The sequence below is a fragment of the Pan paniscus genome, chromosome 6 (assembly GCF_029289425.2).
Source record: "Pan paniscus chromosome 6, NHGRI_mPanPan1-v2.0_pri, whole genome shotgun sequence".
Taxonomy (NCBI): domain Eukaryota; kingdom Metazoa; phylum Chordata; class Mammalia; order Primates; family Hominidae; genus Pan; species Pan paniscus.
The window spans coordinates 164,886,301-164,901,306 of NC_073255.2; the positions used below are offsets into that span (position 1 = coordinate 164,886,301).

General features: G+C 47.7%; 1 protein-coding gene across 1 annotated transcript in view; it reads left to right on the forward strand.

The window, feature by feature from the left end:
* Window positions 1-15,006, forward strand: part of SND1 (staphylococcal nuclease and tudor domain containing 1) — a 436,722-nt gene that overhangs the window by 375,340 nt on the left and 46,376 nt on the right. The window lies entirely within an intron of this gene.

Genomic DNA, 15,006 nt, shown 5'->3' on the forward strand with positions numbered 1-15,006 from the left:
GAGGAGCGGCGCCACCAGCGCTTCCCGGCTTTGTCCTTGGACCCTGGCACCGGCTCGCTCCAGCCGCGGGGGAAGGCGCTTCATCGCCAAAGTGCGCTCCGGCGGCCCCGGCCCGCTCTGCGGGCCGCCGCCGGAGGGAGTGCGGGGGCGCCCCGAAGCCGCCCAGGCCGCACTCGCTGGATGCTGCGCTCCCTCTCCCGGCGTCGGCCGCTCCGGGCCGGCGGCAGCTGATTGCGGTCGTGAGCTCGCGGAGCGGCGAGAGTTAAGAGGAGGTGTTCGCGGCGCCTTCGCCCTCCCCAGACACACACCCCCTTTCTCCTCGCCTCTTCTCGGAGGGTGGAAGAGACAAAAACGGGGGGTCAGTTCTCCAGTCCGCCGGCTGCCGGCGCGCGGGGCGGCGATCCGTCCGGCCCCCGAGGACCAGCGGCGTGGCGGCTGCGCTCGGACCCGGTCCGCCGGCCGGAGGAGCGCGCGGCGCCCGCGGTCGCGCCCGCACCGCAGGCCCCTTCAGAGAGTCCGGGGGCGGGCGCGGGTCCGGCGGCGGCGGCGGCCGCAGCCCCCGGCGGCGCGCAACCGCCCGTCGCCGCCCGCCGCTGCCCGGCCCCCGGCGCGCCGCCGGCTCCGGCTTTGTGCGGAGGGAGCGAGTTCGCGGCTTCGGCTCCCGGCGCCCTCAGTGGCCGCGCCGCCAGCGGACTGCTGCAGCGGCGTGAGCAGCGGGGGTCGCGGCTGCGGGAAACGCTCCGGAGCCCAGGAACATAGTCCCCGCTGGCTAGCGGCGGCGGCGGCGGCAGCAGCAGCAGCGGGGCCCCTGCGCGCGGCGCCCACCGTCTCCTCCTCGCGCCGGGCTCGCGGTGTTGCAGGCGGCAGCCACGCAGACTGCTCTCTCATCCTTTTGTCCTTCAGTCAGAACGTGAATGTACTGCTGACGCATACTGTTCTGGGAGAAGATTAGCGTGATGCAGTGCTCTTATGTATTAGCGCCGCTCCCCCTCCGTCGCCTGCCTCGCGGGGTTAACGCCGGCGCCTTCCAGCGCCGCGCCGGCCGGCGCCGCGCAGCCCCGCGCCTCCGGCCGCCCGTCTTCCTCCTTCCTCCTTCCTTCCTCCTCTCTTCCTCTCTCCCCCTCCCCCCTCCCCCCTCCCCGGGCCGCTTCCTCCCCGCCCCCTCTAGACGAGCGGAGCGGGGCCAGGGCGAGCGGGCGAGCGAGCCGGAGTGAGCGTCAAGTGAGGGGCCGCGCGCAAGTCGCAGGCGTTCGCAGCTATTTTGGGCCGGTCGGAGGGAGCAGTTGGGTGGCCGCTGATAGGCTGGAGCGGCGCGGGGCTGCGGCGGGAGAGCCCGCGCCGGCCCCCGCCCTCCGGCCCGCACCCGGGGCCCCCTGGCTCTGAAGAGCGGGGCTCAGGGGCCCGGCGGCCCGCGGCGGGGCTGCTGCATTTGGCCTGCCTCTCGCCCGGCCCGCGTCATCCTCACCCCCGCTGACTGCTGACGGGGCGCAGACTCGCGTTCGGAGTTCGGAACTGCGTGGTGGGGACTCGGAGGACGGCGGCGGGGGCCACGAGGCTCCCAGGACCCAGAGCCCGGGCTTCGCTGCTGCACTGCCGCCAGCCCCTCATTCGCTTTGCCTCACCCCTCCTGTGCTCTCACTGGGGCTTTAAATGAGGGTTTCCTTAATGAGGGTTGCGGGGGCGGGAAACAGTGGCAGGAATGACCAAGTGTGATGAGCTGGGGAATGGCAACCTGGGACAGCACAGAGGCCGGCAGGAAGGATTGAGGTGAACTCCCGGAGCCCACGACACAGCCCGTTCATTCATGGAGCTGCAGCCGCGGCTTCTCAGTCTTCGCTGGCCGGAGTCGCCCCTTGCTCCCCGCTGCCCCCAGAGAACTGGGGGAAGGGAGGCGGGCGGCTGAGCCCCCTGCCCTGTGAGCTCGCCAGCCCTTCCTTGGCTAGGACTCTGAGAAGAACTGCGTAGCAGCCAGGGGTAGCGATTGGGAGTGGGGGTGGAATTCTTGCTCCTATTTCTGGTAGGAGACCCTAAGGCATTTGACAGACTAGTGTAGGAGAACAGGACTAGGTCAGCTTTTTCCCACCCCCCTGAAAAAAGACTGCCCCTTCCTCTGCCGACTGTGGGTGAGGCAATCTAGCTGAGCCCTGGGAAGCCGGTCCAGTAGAATATAGCATGGTTTAATATCCCTTCCCTTCAAGAGCTGCCTCCAGACTCCTCAACCCACCCCTCTCCCCGTGTGATTTCTGGCAGGCTCGCTTGATAAACCCTCATCACCTGCGCGTGGGCTGTTGCTTAAGAACGAGGAGGTCCCAAATTTCTCAGCTCTCTGGTTTCTACCACACCTATTTCTGAGTATTGTCTTTTGCCCAGTAACCTGAACCTCTTTAAATACGCCATGGAATACTTGAAGTCCTGGAAACGGTTCCTTTGTAGGCAAGTTGGAGTCCCCATTCTTTACCAAGACCTTTCTGTTATCATTTGCTGTCAAATAATAACCTTGTTAGTTTCTGTTTATTGAACCCTTACTCTGTATTCCACTGCAACCCTATTATTCATTTTATATGAGTCAAACGTTGCCTAGGGTCACTAGTAAGTGATAGTGGATTTGAGCCTCAGCACGTCTCAGATGTCAAGAAACTTGGGTGTGGAAGTGATTCCCCAAAGTATTCTCCTAGTGGGATGAGAACTCAGGTTTCATTCACCCACTTCAATAGTCATTTACTGGGATGCTTATCTACTATGTACTATCCACCATACCAAGAACTTATATCTGTTCTTGTTTAATCTTCATTTACCCAGTGAAAGTAATTGCCACACTTGTCTCCATTTCACAGATGAAGGCACTTAGCTCAGGCAGGCAAATAACTTGCCCAAGGTCACACACTAGAAAGTAACAGAGCCAGCCTTTCCATTCCAGCCTTCAAACCCTGAGTCCGATGTTTTCATCACTAACAGGAATGCCCGCTGTGTCTACTCTGCATAGAGTAAATGGTGGAGGCAAGTGGAGGGGGGAGGAGAGAGAGACTGTAGGAAAGTTCAGTGAAGGCTGTGTCAGAGAAGTAAGATGAAGGGTAGGAGACGGGCTGAGAAAATGAACTCTCATCAAGAAAAAGAATGGGGGAGACATGGAGGTAAGTCAAACCCTGATACTAGGGTTTAGTTCCATCTGGGCACTCAGACTTTCTGGTGAGAGGTTCTGCTCCTTTATAGCTGGCACCGACCTAGTAGAGTCATCTATTGCCTGAGGAGACCCCTGGCCAGGGTCTGGATGGCAGCGATTAAGTATGACTATCCCTCCCTCCTCAGGCAACAGGGTCTCTGCCTGGGCTGGTCCTCTGCTATTGTAGGCAAACTCAAACCCTGTCTGTTCAGCTCCAGGCTCCACAAATGAAAGCTGCTGCCCCGCACTATAAAGGTAGATGAAAGTGGGGGCCGACTTGGGTCAGACCAGTACTTAGTAATGAGGTTGTCTCTCAGTAAGTATTTGTGACTGCCATCCATGAAGGTGACTATGCCCAAGCTCTGTCGAGCTCTACATCAGGCTGCTTTGCCCCCTGTAAGCCAGCTGGGCCAGGAAAGCACCACTGAACCTACTAACTGGACTACAGAGGAGGCTGTGGGGCCGTCGTTGCACACAGCCCTTCTGAGCTGAAAGTGGGATTGCAGCCTCTCATTTTGGTAACCCAAGTACCATCTAGCTATGGCATCTTGCTCCTCACAGCCCGTGGCTCTGACTGCTTCTTGGATTTGGAATGGTGCCACCAAAGAATAAGAAGGAAAGAAGGCTACTTACACCCTAAGAGGAAGAGACACTGGATTCAGGTTGTTTTCACTTGCAGTTTCACACAGGGAGACTGCTGTGATAACGCCAGAGAGAGCTAAAAAAGCCAGCAGTGATTGGGCAAGGCCTGTGTCAGCAGCCTGGTATTATAGAATGAGCCCTGTGCTAAGATTGGGATACCTGAGTTCTAGTCCCCTTTAGACATGTGACAAATCTTAAAATAGCTCTAAACATCAGTTTTTCCATTTATAAAATCAAGGAAATGGATTAGAAAGTTTCTTACCGCTCTCTTAGTCCATGATTCCTGTCCCATCTCAGATATGTAGCTCTGTGAAGGTTGATCCTTTGGAATTGTAGCCAAGTCTTGGAAATGGGCCACAAAGTTAAGTGAGAATGCTTTCTTCATTTAATCTAGAGATCCACAGTGCTGGAGCAGAGCAAATCGGACTGTGTTTTCCCAGCTACTAAAAAGACACATAGATCACAGAATGTTAAACTAAAGTGGACCTTGGAGATTATCTGGATTTAACCTCTCACTTTACAGATGTCACTGATGAAGCTCAGAGAGGCACAGTGACTTACCTAAAGCTACATGACTGATTAGTATCAGAGTCTGTCCTTTCTGACCTCAGTTCCTCTAAGTGACAATGTATGGCTAATTGGCATTTAAACCTGGGCCTTGAAGATATTTCCAAATGCCTGTCTAATGTGGGCTTGTATGCCAGTGCAACTATACTTTGCTGGATTGGGATAAAGAAGAGTCTTCAACAGCACCAGTCTGCACTTCCTAGTGACTTTGGGTCGCCAATAGAAAATGACAGAAATGGTCATCTAGAGGACCCAGGACTCTCCCACCCAGCCAGGATAATTGGGTTCCTTAGTAAAGCCCAAGGCTAGACCACTCCCTAACCTGATATGCATCCCTGAGGCATTATCCTGAGCAGCCACTAGATGTCCATAATGCCTCATAGGGTGTTCCAGGAGTGAGCTGGGTATCGTTTTGCCACCAAATAGGCTTTGCGGACTCTTTTAAGGGTAGGTTCATCAGTGGCAGGAACAGAACAGGAGCAAAGACATAAAAGGAATTTGGGAAACTAGAAAGAAAAAAGTAGTATGGAAATTGCCCTCCACAAAGGGAAGGAAAGATATCAATTGGTGAATCAGTAATAATAAAAAGTAGGAATGGTCTACATGGAAATAGTCACTGCCTTCTTTCCAAGGTAATGAACACATTTGTGTGTGTGTGTGTGTGTCTTAGTTCCACCCACGTGTGCAAACACCTATCAGGGACAACTAGCCATGAATTTTCTGTTTAATAAGTAAAATCAGAATTGCAAAGGGAAGGTTATTTTTCTTGCCTGTGATCCCATAGTGAGGCTGGCTGTGCCATTACTACCCACAGTCATAAAGGGAATGGATTTTATTCCTGGAGCCTGATGATTCAAGGCAAGACAGCTGTTCTAGAGTTACCCACTCTTCTGAGTGTGCTTTGAATCCACTGTTCTTTTCTCCCAAGGATTCAGCTCTTTAAGGAAGTCAGAAGGGAGTGGACAATAAAGGATAAAAAAGCATTCTCCCTCCAGGTCCCATCAAGAGCAATTTTTAAAAACCTTGGCTAAGAAAAGACACAGTGCTTAGTACAAACGGTAAAGAGATAGAATGGAGAGGCCTTTCCCTCTCCTCTAAGACTAAGTTTCTAGGGCTTACAGTTTCTTTGTGGGCTGTCAGGCTCGAGTGATGGGGAAAACCTCCCAGCTAGCACTCTGCCTCCTCTTTTGGAATAGTTTGCATGTGGTCTAGCCACAGTCACTTACATGTTCAAATTGAAAAGAGAGGTTCAGCCAGGAGCCCTGAAAATGCACTTCTGTAGGTACACTGGCCCATTCCAGGCCCTTGTGGCTTTTCCTCTTTAATTGCCTGTGTATAGCAGTAATAATGGTTTTAATAGCAACATTTACTGCAGCGTTGATAGGTACTTGGTACTGTGTTAAGTTACACATATTTACTCCTCACAACAGCTCTGTGAGATGGGTACCATCAGATTTCCCCATTTTGCAGATGAATTTAAGAAGTGTTCTCAGGATCACAGAACTGACTACTAATGAGTGATTAAATTTGTTTCTTGAGGCTGCCATAACAAATCACCACATAGTTGGTGATTTAAAGCAGAAATATATTCTCTCACAATTCTGGAGGCTAAAAGTTCAAAATCTGGCAGTGCTGCACTCCCTCCAGAGGCCGTAGGGGAGAATCATTCCTTGCCTCTTGCCCCTGCCAGCTTCTGGTGGCTGTCAGCCTTCCTTGACTTATAGCTGTATCACTTCAGTCTCTGCCTCCATGGCCACATTGCCTTCTTCTTTTCTGTCTGCCTCTCTCCTCTTTGTGACTTATAAGGACACCTGTCATTGGATTTAGGGCCTACCTGGATAATCCAGGATGATCTCCTTATCTCAAGATCCTTAATTTAAATGGGTCTTTGCAGACATCATTTCAAATTCCCGTCACAGGGTTCTGGGAATGAGGATGTACCCCTATTTTTCTAGGGGCTCATTCAGCCCATTACAGTGATAGAGCCAGGTTTCAGTCTCAGTACAGAGCCCAAACTCAACCACTGTGATGTGCCATTTAACATGAAGGGGAAAGGGACAATGCATCTGACAACCAGCAGGTGACTCTTCCCTGTACCTGTGATGTGAAGGGTAGGGGAGCCAAGCAGGAGCTGTGTGGCTGTTGGGTCTTCCCACTGGGAAGGGAGAGAGTCTCTCAATCAGGAAGCATCACATGAGCCAAGAGAAGGGGGCAGGCTGACAAGACACACTCAGGAAAAATCTATCTCTTATTTTCTGTTTCTGATTCCATTCTTAATGATTTTCTCACTTTCTCTTTACATTGTCTCTAGATTTTATCCCAAAGATATTGGAACACTTAAGCGTTTACCAGTAGTAACACCAAAAGTACCTCCTGGCATTGCCACCAAATTTGGCTCCACTGTATCTAAGTCTTAGAGATTTTGAGCTTCATGTTCATTGGAGATTAAGGGATACCTCCAGATCAGGGCCAGCAGGTGCAGATGTGGAACTGAGAGCTATGAATAGAGTGGCTTTTCAGGTATCTGAAACATAATTGTGATCATTAATCCATGCCTATGCTTATAATTAGCCTCTTCACAGACACACAGTGTATGCTTAAAATTATTCAGATTTTGGTTGGAGAAAACCCAAAACAATATTTTTTCCCAAATGGACTAATACAAAATTTGCCACATAAGAGCACGTGCGTGTCTGTGTGTGTGGATGCTAGTGGGCATTATGGTGTACTGGTGGATGCAAAGCATCTCTGGAGTCAGACAGACCTGAGTTTAAACCCCAGTTCTGCCTCTTACATACCGCGTATATATAGGTTACTTGTTTAAGCCCCAGATTCTTCACGTGTAAAGTGGGATTAATAACTTATTTCATGCTATTGTTGAACTAGAAGCAAGTAAAGGAAATCACAATCTCAGCAAATAGTAATGGTCGTAGCATCTATTATTTTCTAATATGGAAACCGGTATAGAAGAGGCTGTCTTGTTCAAAGTCAGTTATTGAGGGGATTCTTTTCTTCTAGATACCTGCTCTTGTTATTGCACCTAATTTATAACTTTCAATTCTTCATTTAAGGTATGAGATGTTTTTCATTATTTGTTTTTAACAGTTACTGGGTTGGGTTTTGTTTTTTTTTTTTTTGAGGTAATTTTAGACTTATAGACAGGTCAAAAATAGTACTGAGTTCCCATATGTGCTTCACCCAGCTTTCTCTTATGTGAGTTAATATCTTACATAACCACAGAACATTTATTCAAAACTAGGAAATTAATCTATTCAAGACATAGATTTTTACACTTGCCCTCTACAGTCTCTTCTCCATAGCAACCAAAGTGATCTTTGTGACAGTAGATCAGATTATGTTATTGATTTGCTTAAAATGCCCCAGTGTCTTCCTCTCATAGTTTGAATAACAACCATACTGCTTCCCATGGCCCACAGGCCCTAAGTCTTCATCCCTGCCTGCACCTCTGCCCTCAGGTTTTATCGTCTTCCTCCTCATTCCCTGCCCTTCAGCTACACTGAATTTCTTTTCCTGGAATACTCTTACATGGTTCTCCCCATTAAGGCCTTTACTCTCCCCACAACCTAAAATGTTCCCCCATATCTTCAGGTGGTTGTCCTGTCCAGAGTAGCCCCACTCATCACAGTTATATCACCCAGCTTTATTTTTCTCATTTTATTTTCCATTATCTGAAATTGTCTTGTTTATGGGCTGTCTATTGTGCATCCCCACAAGAGCAGAGGCCCCTGCATCTTGTTTCCAATACTTAGACCTAGCAGTGAGTTTATTATTTCAGAGGGATGAGGACTGTTTTTGATATCCCATGTGGGTAAGAGCTCAGGCCTTCCTAATTTTATCGATAGCCCTAGCCCTACCCTGCTCTACTTATATTCTTTGAAGAAGCAGGTGAGAAATTACTAGCCTGATTTTTTTTTTTAATACTGGAAAAATGAGGGAGAATCCTAGTGACCTTAAGGTGTCTCCAGTTCTCAATTTTTAGAATTCCTAGCCCCTTGCTGACAGATTTATGAAGGAGAGTTTTATGGAGGTATCATAAAGGCTCACGGGTTCTTGGCAGTTGTGAATATGTGAGGAGTGAGCATAGGTACACAAATACACATTATCTGTGCTCATGTACACATAAGCCTGTCATTTTCAAATTGGCTAAAGTGCATTTTCTCCAAAGGGAGTGGGGGCTGTTGAGCCTGAAATAGGGAACACCAGGACAGTAAGATCAAATGCTTTGAAAGTGGCTGTGCCAACGCTTTTTGCTAATTAAAGAATGTTAGGACAATCACCACTAGCAGCAGTAAAGGGCGCCCCATTACCTTGCTTTATGGAGAGCTGGGTAAATTTAAAGGCAGCTATAAATATCCCACTGAGTGCCGGAGCTATAGCACAGTCGGCGGGTACCTGCTGGGCAAGGAGAGGAGCCCAGAGCTTCTGGTCCCCTTTGTCTAGGGTTCTCATCTCTATTACCTGTCAGTCCCCAAATTTTGCTTGACCAAAGAAGAATTCCATCAACGAACCCTTAATTTAAAAACACTCGGGGAGACAGCAAATAGCTGTGTATTGAGTCTGCCTGGGAGCCCAGGCTACCTGGGTCCTTCTCCAGCTTTGTCAGTGACTTTCTTTTCCTTTTGCCTGGATGGAAGATATTTCTTCATGTTGTGATTTTGTTTCCTTGAAACACGGGGTGTGTCACAGAAATTAAAAAAAAAAAAAAATCCAGGTGCAGTGCTTATGCTTGTAATCCCAGCATTTTGGGAGGCCAAGGTGGGGGAATCGCTTGAGCCTGGGAGGAGGAGGTTGCAGTGACCTGAGATCGCACCACTCACTCCAACTCTGGTCATCAAACAGAGCAAGGTCCTATCTTTAAAAAAAAAAAAAAAAAAAAAAAAAAAAAAAGACATGGTTTAACACCTAAAAAAAAAAAAAAGTGACATGGTAAGACCTTTCTCCTGGGAATATTCTAGAGCCCCTTAACTGAGCATCTCTGTGCTCCAGAGAAAATTTTAGCATCTGTAAAGTGGCAACAAAATGGGAACATACTTTTTATACTTATCCTACGGAATTTCTGACTAAATTAGAGATTTTTACTCAGTTTGGAACTTTCTCCATGTTTTTAATCGATTCAATTTGGCTTGAAACCTATTATGTCCTTTTCTGGGGTTTCTTCTTGTATCTCTTTCATGGCCTCCAAGCCGTTCTAATCCCTTGGTTTGTAGAGTGGTGCCACATTGGCGCTGCCTCCTCTCTACCAGCTTTCTTGATCTGTTGTTCATTTTCTTTAAACATCAGCATCTGTGGCCATCAAGCTGCCTTGCACAGTTTGCTAATTGTTTTCAATTGTATGCCTCCAGCTTGAGCTATGGTTAGGATTTTCCTGTTGTAGTAGTCCACTCAGTACTGGCCTAGTAACGTGAGTTCCTTGGCAAGTTCATTTGTCTCATCTAAGGAGTTCCAGGGAGGGAATTAAGGGACCCATAATGGAAATGTGGGCTTGAACTTTGTCTCTCTGTAGCTGGTACTCTTCATCCCACCCCTTCCCATCTTTGAGCAAAAGGACAAGCACTTTACCTTAAGAGCGGAGGGGGCCCCGGTGCAGGGGCTCCTGTCTATAATCCTAGCACTACAGGAGGTCGAGGATGCAGGATCGCTTAAGCCCAGGAGTTTGAGATTAGCCTGGGCAATATAATGAGACCCCCCATCTCTAAAATAATAATAATAACAATTTAAAAAATAAGAGGTGGAGGGCAGCGCAGCATTGGGAACACCAGGAAACCAGCCCAGCGCCCACACCACTGGCTTCCCCATGAGTCATCAAACAACCAGTGGGTGAATTGGCTAACATCCAGGTTCCTGGATGCTGTGTTCCTTTTTTATTATGACTTGAGCTTCTTCAGGAGTTAGATCTATCAAGCCTCCAATCTGCTCTTGCTCCATGTTTTTAGAGGCAACTCTGTCTGCAAATGCTTCCAGTGGAAAATCACCTTTATATCTAGAGGAATTGGGGATAGGTGAACATGATCTAAACGTGCTAGAACTCTCAGCTCCTCTATCAGATTTAGAAAGGATGAGAATGTCCCCAGTTTGTTGGTTGGCTAGTTGGTCTATTCATATACATACTCTCTCACATTTGCATACTGAGTTTCTCTCATACAGCTCTGAATTTGGCTAGAACTGACAGGTAGATTTGTTTGCTTATTTCTTTTTAACCATGGGTAACATGACCACCTTGAAACTTGTTCTGCCTCATCCCAACACCACTCCAAGCCATGAATCCCCATCTTTCAATGTTTACCTCACTACCAGCCAAGAATGCTAAGCAGGGTGTTCTGGGGAACCTTTCATCTTGGTCTACTTTAAACTGTTTCTCTGATGAACACCAGACTGAAATGGCTCTGGTTCTGATGGGGGGTGCTAAATCCCCAGCCTTTGTGCAGCTACCAGCTGGGGATCTGAGGGGTCTCCTACCATGATGCCTAGACACTGGCAGCCTGGCTAGAAGAGCTCTCATTCTCTATCACTTTCTTGGTGACTAGGGCCAGTTTGTATGGCAGCCCAGTGAGGCTACTCGATTTGTATTCAGTGCACAAACCCTGAAAAAAAACCCTGCCAGCCAGCAACTCTGAAAGGATGCTTTGTGTGAGTGAGCAGTGTCTGAGATGGACAGGGACTCTCCTCCCTTCCCTGAAAACAGCCTCTCTGGCCCAGCAACTTATTGGTGCTTTGGATCTGGCACAGAGCTCCTGGGGATCCCTCCCCAAGAGGAGACCATCTTGGGATCCCAGATAACACTGAGCAACTTACGCCCTGTCCTTCCTGCCCTGGCTTCTGGCAGTCAGCCTCCATGAGCCAGTCAGCAGGATCCATTCAAGGTGGTGCCTGTGCATGCAAGAGAGACAGTAAGTGGAAAAGGGGGGAGATGAACATGAACAGACCAACCAGCCAACAAACTGGGGATGTCGTCATTCTTCTCAGATGCCTGCGAAGGCTGTAGCCTGTGCTCAGCACTGCTGCCCATCCTGCCGGACTGGTCCTTCACTCTCTCCCCAAGCAAGAGCTATGATACCCTGAACCTGTTTGATTTCCTAACCCATTAAAGCTTTCTTTTGCACCTATTATCTGAAAAGGGGCAGAAATAAGAATTCTGCTCCTGAACATCTGGTAGCTGCAAGGTAAAATTCTTTACCAAATTGAGACCAAGAGGTGTTCCTGCCTGATGGGAGACCAGGCCTGTCAGCACCACCACCAACCCTGTCTTGTTTTTAATGCCACTGGAGGAGTTGGCTCCTGCCAGCTGCTATCTGAATCTGTCTCTTTTAAGATGTTATTTGTTATTAATGAGTTTTCTAAACACATAACCTTGACTCACTTGCTTAGGTGAACAAGACCATTCTCATTAAGTACTCTTTTCTGTGAAGGAAAAGAATTAAGTGGGTAATGAAGAACTTTCTAAGGGCTCACGCATACATGAGAGCCTAGAAGACAGCATCACTGGCACGTGAATGGCAGGCTGGGCTTAGTCTTCTACCCCCTGAACATCTCCATCTTAGGCCACATCTCTTTGTGAGAAAAGCCAAAGAGGGTGGCTGAAGTATGTTTAATCAGGTGCCCATCTCAGAGGTTACACCAGGTCTCTCTCCCCTCTCATATTTCAGTGATGCTGGGTTTTTTTAATACCAGCCTCATCTTTGCCAAATTAAAACCCTCCTTGTATCTTGTTTGCCCTAATTATTTTGAATTTAGTCCATCATAAATAATATACATGTAATAAGGCCAAGGCAGGCAGATCACTTGAGGTCAGGAGTTCGAGACCAGCTTGGCCAACATGGTAAAACCCCATTTCTACTAAAAATACAAAAATTAGCCAGGTGTAGTGGCATGCACCTGTAATCCCATCTACTTGGGAGGCTGAGGTGGGAGAATCACTTGAACCCCAGAGGCAGAGGCTGCAGTGAGCCGAGATTGTGCCACTGCATCTAGCTGGGTGACAGAGGGAGACTCCATCTCAAAAAATAAATTTATATATATATATATATATATATATAAATTTATATATCTGAAATATATGAATGGTGGTGCTGACAGGCCTGGTCTCCTATCAGGCAGGAACACCTCTTGGTTTCAATTTGATAAAGAATGTTACCTTGCGGCTACCAGATGTTCAGGAGCAGGATTCTTATTTCTGCCCCTTTTCAGATAATATATCTTTATATATGTATTTATATATTGTGTATAAATACACAACATGTAAAGATACAATATTGTGTATCTTTATATATGTATTTATATATGTGTGTATATATATACACATATATATACACACACACGTAATAAACATTGCAACACTTAGAGTGTCTATTAAATAAGACAATGTATCCAAACAAATATTTTTCTTCCATTTTATTTTAGAAGCCTTTAGAAGAGGAATAGTGCGGAGAGAAGGGTTGTGGGCCTGAGAGAGGCTGTGTCTGGGGACAGAAGGTAGCAGAGTGGGAATAAAGATGTGGCCCCAGCCAAAGACTTTACCCAAGACTCATTGCTTTCACATCTGGGTATGTGGAGGAGAAGAAAACGCAACAAAATGTTTCCATTTGGCTGAACGAGAGTTTTCTCCAGACCCACCTCCTATCTAAAGTGTCCTGTTGCCACACTTGGGCCAATGGCACTTGTGGTTTGTGTGTTATCACTTCTCCACTCGGTGTGGTCAAGGAGCTTTGCAGCCCTGACTTGTAGCACAGAAAGATTTATTCAGGCCGCATCCACAAAGGGACAGGCAGACTCCTAAAGAATCAGGCTTTGTAGGCAAATGCAGCCCTGCCTGATTTCCAGAGACCTTTGTCCCATGGGATAGGTAAGATGAGCAGAAAATCTGAAACCAGTGGCTTGAAAACTGTTTACCACAGAATTTCCTGTATGGGTCCCATACGTGTACAACACACTTATTTTGAAAATTTTTTCTTCCTTGCTCTTACCTTGCTGAAATCATTGTTTTTACAATAAAGAAAAAAATCAAAAAGTGTTTAAAATAAAAAAGGAGCTCATCTTCTTCCCCCCTCCCATCTCCCCCCCCCACCCCCGCCACACACACAGACACACACACATACCTTTTATCCCTCTTCTCATTCCTACTCCTAAGCAATTTAAGAGAATCTTCAAGTTTAAGCCATTTTTGAAATGGTTTTGCTCTCATCCCTGGAGGTGTAACAGCCTTTTCCCATTCAGTACTTTATTTTTCCAGATAGTTCATATGGAGTAGAAGGAACATACTATATCTGTTTCTGTACTGATGGATCGTGTTCAGTTGTGTACATTTATCTCTGAGGCCTGCTAATGCCATCTGAGTTTCTAAAATCCTTATTTTTGCAAATCCATTTGTGTCCTGGGTTTAGCTCCCGATTTTAGGATTAGCACAGATTACAGGGTCTGTCTGATGCCTTCTCCAAGCTTTGTATCAGATTTATGGCTATGAATTGAGAAGCTTGCACATAGATACGTGGAAACTAGAGGCAGATACGAGCTGATGGGAGAGAAAAGCAAAAGGAGGTCTTGTAAAGAATTGGAGTAGTTATCAGGCCAAATATTTGGATCAGAACCAGTTAAGAACCTGAAAACGCCAACTTTCTGTTTCTTGACTTCACAACTGTGCTGGGCTGCCTGTTCCCTCTTTTCCAGAACAGTTTTCCATGGACCCTGGCTGTGCCTCCTCCCCACCCCACCCAGTGGCTGCCCCCAGAATAGAGTTCTAAGCCATGCTTCAGCCCTCTGGGTGGCATCCTTTGCTAAGAGGGCTCTCTCCTGTCATCAGCAGTCCCTATGGCCTCCATCCTGTCAGTTCTTATTAGACAGCTCTTCTGCTCTACATCAAGGAGCCTGAGAGACTGGAATAAAGGACAGAGATGGGTTTGGGGCACAGAGCAACCCATGCCACTCCTACCCTGTGATGCAGAAATATTAGGGGGATTCAGCCACCTAATATTTTCTGGAAGTGGAAAAAGACATATGTAACTATGGTAAAGACTCATGGGTCACTTTAGGCTATATGTGTTTTATGCTGCAGCACTAGAACATAGGAGCAGCTTAAATAATCAGATTTATCATCTCACATAAAATGTCAGTCCCTAAGTAGGACAGCTCCAGGGGAGGGGTGGTTGGTTTAACTAAGATATGTCCCCAGGTCAGAATCAGGCACCTTGGTTTTTTCCCTCTTTCTATGCTGCCATTCTCTCCCCATGACCACAAGTACCTTTCTTGGCTGCAAGATGATTGCCATAGCTCCAGGCATTGCATGCTCATACACCAATCGCCAAAGGCAGGAGAAGCATAGTTTCTTGTTTTGTACCTTTTTAAAAGTTTAAAAAGAAAAAAATCCTTCCCCACAAGCATCTCAGCTGACTTCCTTTTACAACTGATAATCCAGATCTGGATGACACATCCACTCCTAAACCACTATGTGAAACCAGGAAAGGGAACTCTTTTCCTCCACCCCAATGATTGGCTGAGACTAGGGATTTGGAGGAGCCATGAATTTGGATACGGAAAATTTTTCTCCCTGAAGCCAGGGTCTTGCTCTATCAAACAGGCTGAAGTGCAGTGGCACAATCATGGCTCACTGGAGCCTCAAACTCCTG